Here is an 8,545-nt window from a genome sequence, read left to right on the forward strand (position 1 = left end):
ACGGTTATATACCCTTGAGCCAAATAAGGTCCAACTCGAGATCGGTATGTGAAATGCCTCGAGAGTCTGGAGTTCAGACTTTCTCATGCAACCGTTCTAACCCTCGAGGTCTGTTCCAGGCAAAGGTCACAGGTGATGATTTCGGGTCAGCGACCTCATTTCAACTGAAAAGATCACGGTTAGCAAATTGTTTTGATAATCTATAGAACTTGTAAGCATCAAAAATACATTACGAACCTGCAGAACGTATAAACCTACCTTACGATGTTTTGAGTTTTCCTTTGACACATACGGGAAGGAATACGTCATGTGGTAGGTTCCTAAAAAAACGGTTGATAGGGGTAATTTTAGGCCAGTGACTTCACCCTGCTTGAAGTTCAATAAGATGGCTGTTGACGTCCCCGTGATAAAAAAGTCGAAAGGAACACTAAAACTACCGTTTGAAGCGAGACGCATTATAGTGAAAAGTTTGTCTTGACTTCTGTCTGCCTAGAATGAGTGATTAAAAACTGTTTGACTGACGGGAAGACCTAAAATTAACTGACTAAAAGAGACTGATTAGGACTAAACTGACCGTTTGACTACAATGACCGACTGACTGAAAGACTCACACTTGACCCAAGTTCGACGGAACAAGTCGTAATCATGACCACGATCGGATAATTTTCTACGAAACTGTTTCGTAGATGCACCTATCGCTTTGTGTAAAATTTGCTGTCGCATCAGATTGAACGATTCCCCAGGAATTGCCTTCGCTGATAGTCGTGGTTTGACTGGCCTGCCATAGGTCAGCGACCTGACCATGTACACAACGGCGAAGTTTTTCGAAGCGAGTTCGGGGGCTTAACAGTGAAAAGTGACCCCAGCCGCCACCAAAATATCGAAGCAAACGGGTTCTCTCCTGATTTTGCCAACTTTCTTCCAACTTTGGAGAGCTGGAGCCCCACAAACTGAGTAGGAAACTACACTCCTGGCTGTGTACCTATCAACGCTAAGAACTGCTTCGCTGTTTTTTGAAACTTTTTTTTAATTTTTTTCTGAAAACCTTTGAACAGTGGGAGGGGGGACATTGACCCAGACCTCAGCGCTTATCAATAATAGGGAGATATGTGGCGATCCTATTAATAGCTTATGCATTTTCTGCTCCACAGGTACAGTTAAGGTGTACTCATCGTTGTTCTTTTAACACATCGTTATGTATCAAATAGTTTGCCTTCAGCCAAAATTTCATAGAACTGTTGGTCAGTGCAGCTCATTAATGTCATGGCAAAAACTCGAGCTGAAAAGTGTTGTATGGTGCCAACTGAGGTCAAAATATTCGGGTACCGCTCAAATGTTACAGAGAATCTCAAATTTAATGAAAACAGCCCTGTGTTCAAGGGTATGGAGCGCTGTAAACTGGTCCAAGGACAAAACCAAAATAACGGAATACGTTGTTCAATTCGGTCTGAGGGCTTGGGTCCCAAACTCGGTTGTTGGATTCGCTGTTGTAGTCGGATGTTTACTTTCTCACACGAACATAAGTTTCCCGTACACATAAACTCTGCCCCCCCCCCCCCAAACACTAGAAACTCTCCCTTCCCCTCGTAATAAGCGGTGCCTGCCTGCATCACCGAATAAAACGTAACTGTTGAGCGGATAAGCGATACATTCATCTTTAACACCTAGGATCATAAGACATACAAAGGTTTGTGAGGTCAAAGCGAAAGCTCTGGTGTACGGGGGATAACGTACGTTCTTCATGGCTAACCTTATCTGCGTCCCCAACAACCAAAAAAGGGTCCCTGCTATGGTCGCCATAGCAGTGCGCCTTCGGCGCCTCCAGGCGACCTCGAAAGGGGAGCCTTCTCTTGCTGATCAGAAGCGGCACGTGCGTCCAGTGCCTGTGCTCCCTGGAACCACCACTGCATGACTACTAACGGGCTTAAATAGGGTGTACAAGATATACAAGGTGTATATCTCTGTATATCTACAAGGTGTACAAAAATTACAAGCACATATTGTCTTTCATCAAAATAAAGTAGGTTAAATGCGGTGAGAAAAGGTGGGGGATAGGCCGTCAGGCCTTCGGTTCGGCCCGCCAAAAATTTACATGGGCAACGCAGCTACTCACCACATCCCCACCTCGCGATGGCTACACTTGCGTCAGACAGCCGCTTCTTATATATCATATACGTCGCATTTCTTCATCAAATTTCACGACGTGCCGCCAGCTAACGTACCCTGCACCGCAAACTCAGAAGCTTCTACCTGACACTCGCAATTCATTGTGAGGACGATTCAGTAGCGCTTTTTCTTTGCTGACCGACTGACAAAAATCCTGACAGCACCGTCAACCAGGGCGGATCCAGGATTTCGCCAGGGGGTCCACGCAACATTGTCGGGCCCCTAGGAGTTTTGGGGACCCCTCCAAAAGTGTTTTCGTTTTCCCGTCAATTACATTTTGAAACAAGTATGTAATATATACAGGTATATGTATATACACAGTTATGTGTTTATATATATATATATATAGTATATATATATATATCACATAAGTATATAACATATATATATATATATATATATATATATATATATATATATATGCATATAACATATATGCATATATAGTACATATATGCATATATATACACTATATGGCATATGTATGTATATATATATATATATATATGTATATATATATATATAATGTATATGCATATATATATGCATATATGTATATATATGCATATATGTATATATATGCATATATGTATATATATATATATATATATATATATATATATGTATATATATGTGCATATATATATATATAAACACATAACTGTGTATATACATATACCTGTATATATTACATACTTGTTTCAAAATGTAATGACGGAAAAACGAAAACACTTTTGGAGGGGTCCCCAAAACTCCTAGGGGGCCCGACAATGTTGCGTGGACCCCCTTGGCGAAATCCTGGATCCGCCCCTGGTTGACGGTGCTGTCAGGATTTTTGTCAGTCGGTCAGCAAGAAAAAAGCGCTACTGAATCGTCCTCACAATGAATTGCGAGTGTCAGGTAGAAGCTTCTGAGTTTGCGGGTGCAGGTACGTTAGCTGGCGGCACGTCTGAAATTTGATGAAAATGCGACGTATATGATATATAAGAAGCGGCTGTCTGACGCAAGTGTAGCCATCGCGAGGTGGAGTGGGGATGTGGTGAGTAGCTGCGTTGCCCATGTAAATTTTTGGCGGGCCGAACCGAAGGCCTGACGGCCTATCCCCCACCTTTTCTCACCGCATTTAACCTACTTTATTTTGATGAAAGACAATATGTGCTTGTAATTTTTGTACACCTTGTAGATATACAGAGATATACACCTTGTATATCTTGTACACCCTATTTAAGCCCGTTAGTAGTCATGCAGTGGTGGTTCCAGGGAGCACAGGCACTGGACGCACGTGCCGCTTCTGATCAGCAAGAGAAGGCTCCCCTTTCGAGGTCGCCTGGAGGCGCCGAAGGCGCACTGCTATGGCGACCATAGCAGGGACCCTTTTTTGGTTGTTGGGGACGCAGATAAGGTTAGCCATGAAGAACGTACGTTATCCCCGTACACCAGAGCTTTCGCTTTGACCTCACAAACCTTTGTATGTCTTATGATCCTAGGTGTTAAAGATGAATGTATCGCTTATCCGCTCAACAGTTACGTTTTATTCGGTGATGCAGGCAGGCACCGCTTTATTACGAGGGGAAGGGAGAGTTTCTAGTGTTTGGGGGGGGGGGGGCAGAGTTTATGTGTACGGGAAACTTATGTTCGTGTGAGAAAGTAAACATCCGACTACAACAGCGAATCCAACAACCGAGTTTGGGACCCAAGCCCTCAGACCGAATTGAACAACGTATTCCGTTATTTTTTTGTTTTGTCCTTGGACCAGTTTACAGCGCTTCATACCCTTGAACACAGGGCTGTTTTCATTAAATTTGAGATTCTCTGTAACATTTGAGCGGTACCCGAATATTTTGACCTCAGTTGGCACCATACAACACTTTTCAGCTCGAGTTTTTGCCATGACATTAATGAGCTGCACTGACCAACAGTTCTATGAAATTTTGGCTGAAGGCAAACTATTTGATACATAACGATGTGTTAAAAGAACAACGATGAGTACACCTTAACTGTACCTGTGGAGCAGAAAATGCATAAGCTATTAATAGGATCGCCACATATCTCCCTATTATTGATAAGCGCTGAGGTCTGGGGTCAATGTCCCCCCTCCCACTGTTCAAAGGTTTTCAGAAAAAAATTAAAAAAAGTTTCAAAAAAACAGCGAAGCAGTTCTTAGCGTTGATAGGTACACAGCCAGGAGTGTAGTTTCCTACTCAGTTTGTGGGGCTCCAGCTCTCCAAAGTTGGAAGAAAGTTGGCAAAATCAGGAGAGAACCCGTTTGCTTCGATATTTTGGTGGCGGCTGGGGTCACTTTTCACTGTTAAGCCCCCGAACTCGCTTCGAAAAACTTCGCCGTTGTGTACATGGTCAGGTCGCTGACCTATGGCAGGCCAGTCAAAACAACGACTATCAGCGAAGGCAATTCCTGGGGAATCGTTCAATCTGATGCGACAGCAAAATTTTACACAAGCGATAGGTGCATCTACGAAACAGTTTCGTAGAAAATTATCCGATCGTGGTCATGATTACGACTTGTTCCGTCGAACTTGGGTCAAGTGTGAGTCTTTCAGTCAGTCGGTCAATGTAGTCAATCAATATATATATATATATATATATATATATATATATATATATATATATATATATATATATATATATTTGATTTGACTACATTGACCGACTGACTGAAAGACTCACACTTGACCCAAGTTCGACGGAACAAGTCGTAATCATGACCACGATCGGATAATTTTCTACGAAACTGTTTCGTAGATGCACCTATCGCTTCGTGTAAAATTTTGCTGTCGCATCAGATTGAACGATTCCCCAGGAATTGCCTTCGCTGATAGTCGTGGTTTGACTGGCCTGCCATAGGTCAGCGACCTGACCATGTACACAACGGCGAAGTTTTTCGAAGCGAGTTCGGGGGCTTAACAGTGAAAAGTGACCCCAGCCGCCACCAAAATATCGAAGCAAACGGGGTTCTCTCCTGATTTTGCCAACTTTCTTCCAACTTTGGAGAGCTGGAGCCCCACAAACTGAATAGGAAGCTACACTCCTGGCTGTGTACCTATCAACGCTAAGAACTGCTTCGCTGTTTTTTGAAACTTTTTTTAAATTTTTTTCTGAAAACCTTTTGAACAGTGGGAGGGGGGACATTGGACCCCAGGACCTCAGCGCTTATCAATAATAGGGAGATATGTGGCGATCCTATTAATAGCTTATGCATTTTCTGCTCCACAGGTACAGTTAAGGTGTACTCATCGTTGTTCTTTTAACACATCGTTATGTATCAAATAGTTTGCCTTCAGCCAAAATTTCATAGAACTGTTGGTCAGTGCAGCTCATTAATGTCATGGCAAAAACTCGAGCTGAAAAGTGTTGTATGGTGCCAACTGAGGTCAAAATATTCGGGTACCGCTCAAATGTTACAGAGAATCTCAAATTTAATGAAAACAGCCCTGTGTTCAAGGGTATGAAGCGCTGTAAACTGGTCCAAGGACAAAACAAAAAAATAACGGAATACGTTGTTCAATTCGGTCTGAGGGCTTGGGGTCCCAAACTCGGATTGTTGGATTCGCTGTTGTAGTCGGATGTTTACTTTCTCACACGAACATAAGTTTCCCGTACACATAAACTCTGCCCCCCCCCCCCCCAACACTAGAAACTCTCCCTTCCCCTCGTAATAAAGCGGTTGCCTGCCTGCATCACCGAATAAAACGTAACTGTTGAGCGGATAAGCGATACATTCATCTTTAACACTAGGATCATAAGACATACAAAGGTTTGTGAGGTCAAAGCGAAAGCTCTGGTGTACGGGGGATAACGTACGTTCTTCATGGCTAACCTTATCTGCGTCCCCAACAACCAAAAAAGGGTCCCTGCTATGGTCGCCATAGCAGTGCGCCTTCGGCGCTCCAGGCGACCTCGAAAGGGGAGCCTTCTCTTGCTGATCAGAAGCGGCACGTGCGTCCAGTGCCTGTGCTCCCTGGAACCACCACTGCATGACTACTAACGGGCTTAAATAGGGTGTACAAGATATACAAGGTGTATATCTCTGTATATCTACAAGGTGTACAAAAATTACAAGCACATATTGTCTTTCATCAAAATAAAGTAGGTTAAATGCGGTGAGAAAAGGTGGGGGATAGGCCGTCAGGCCTTCGGTTCGGCCCGCCAAAATTTACATGGGCAACGCAGCTACTCACCACATCCCCACCTCGCGATGGCTACACTTGCGTCAGACAGCCGCTTCTTATATATCATATACGTCGCATTTTCATCAAATTTCAGACGTGCCGCCAGCTAACGTACCTGCACCCGCAAACTCAGAAGCTTCTACCTGACACTCGCAATTCATTGTGAGGACGATTCAGTAGCGCTTTTTCTTTGCTGACCGACTGACAAAAATCCTGACAGCACCGTCAACCAGGGGCGGATCCAGGATTTCGCCAAGGGGGTCCACGCAACATTGTCGGGCCCCTAGGAGTTTTGGGGACCCCTCCAAAAGTGTTTTCGTTTTTCCGTCATTACATTTTGAAACAAGTATGTAATATATACAGGTATATGTATATACACAGTTATGTGTTTATATATATATATATATGCACATATATATACATATATATATATATATATATATATATATGCATATACATATATGCATATATATACATATATGCATATATATACATATATGCATATATATATGCATATACATATATGCATATATATATATATACATATATGCATATATATATATATGCATATACATATACATATATGCATATATATATATACATATATGCATATATATATATATATATATATATATATATATATATATATATATATATATATATATGTATATATATGTGCATATATATATATATAAACACATAACTGTGTATATACATATACCTGTATATATTACATACTTGTTTCAAAATGTAATGACGGAAAAACGAAAACACTTTTGGAGGGGTCCCCAAAACTCCTAGGGGCCCGACAATGTTGCGTGGACCCCCTTGGCGAAATCCTGGATCCGCCCCTGGTTGACGGTGCTGTCAGGATTTTTGTCAGTCGGTCAGCAAAGAAAAAGCGCTACTGAATCGTCCTCACAATGAATTGCGAGTGTCAGGTAGAAGCTTCTGAGTTTGCGGGTGCAGGTACGTTAGCTGGCGGCACGTCTGAAATTTGATGAAAATGCGACGTATATGATATATAAGAAGCGGCTGTCTGACGCAAGTGTAGCCATCGCGAGGTGGGGATGTGGTGAGTAGCTGCGTTGCCCATGTAAATTTTTGGCGGGCCGAACCGAAGGCCTGACGGCCTATCCCCCACCTTTTCTCACCGCATTTAACCTACTTTATTTTGATGAAAGACAATATGTGCTTGTAATTTTTGTACACCTTGTAGATATACAGAGATATACACCTTGTATATCTTGTACACCCTATTTAAGCCCGTTAGTAGTCATGCAGTGGTGGTTCCAGGGAGCACAGGCACTGGACGCACGTGCCGCTTCTGATCAGCAAGAGAAGGCTCCCCTTTCGAGGTCGCCTGGAGGCGCCGAAGGCGCACTGCTATGGCGACCATAGCAGGGACCCTTTTTTGGTTGTTGGGGACGCAGATAAGGTTAGCCATGAAGAACGTACGTTATCCCCCGTACACCAGAGCTTTCGCTTTGACCTCACAAACCTTTGTATGTCTTATGATCCTAGGTGTTAAAGATGAATGTATCGCTTATCCGCTCAACAGTTACGTTTTATTCGGTGATGCAGGCAGGCACCGCTTTATTACGAGGGGAAGGGAGAGTTTCTAGTGTTTGGGGGGGGGGGCAGAGTTTATGTGTACGGGGAACTTATGTTCGTGTGAGAAAGTAAACATCCGACTACAACAGCGAATCCAACAACCGAGTTTGGGACCCAAGCCCTCAGACCGAATTGAACAACGTATTCCGTTATTTTTTGGTTTTGTCCTTGGACCAGTTTACAGCGCTCCATACCCTTGAACACAGGGCTGTTTTCATTAAATTTGAGATTCTCTGTAACATTTGAGCGGTACCCGAATATTTTGACCTCAGTTGGCACCATACAACACTTTTCAGCTCGAGTTTTTGCCATGACATTAATGAGCTGCACTGACCAACAGTTCTATGAAATTTTGGCTGAAGGCAAACTATTTGATACATAACGATGTGTTAAAAGAACAACGATGAGTACACCTTAACTGTACCTGTGGAGCAGAAAATGCATAAGCTATTAATAGGATCGCCACATATCTCCCTATTATTGATAAGCGCTGAGGTCTGGGGTCAATGTCCCCCCTCCCACTGTTCAAAGGTTTTCAGAAAAAAATTAAAAAAAAGTTTCAAAAAACAGCGAAGCAG

Source organism: Pollicipes pollicipes, unplaced genomic scaffold (assembly GCF_011947565.3).
Source record: "Pollicipes pollicipes isolate AB1234 unplaced genomic scaffold, Ppol_2.1 Scaffold_7261;HRSCAF=8764_pilon_pilon_pilon, whole genome shotgun sequence".
Classification (NCBI taxonomy): Eukaryota; Metazoa; Arthropoda; class Thecostraca; order Pollicipedomorpha; family Pollicipedidae; genus Pollicipes; species Pollicipes pollicipes.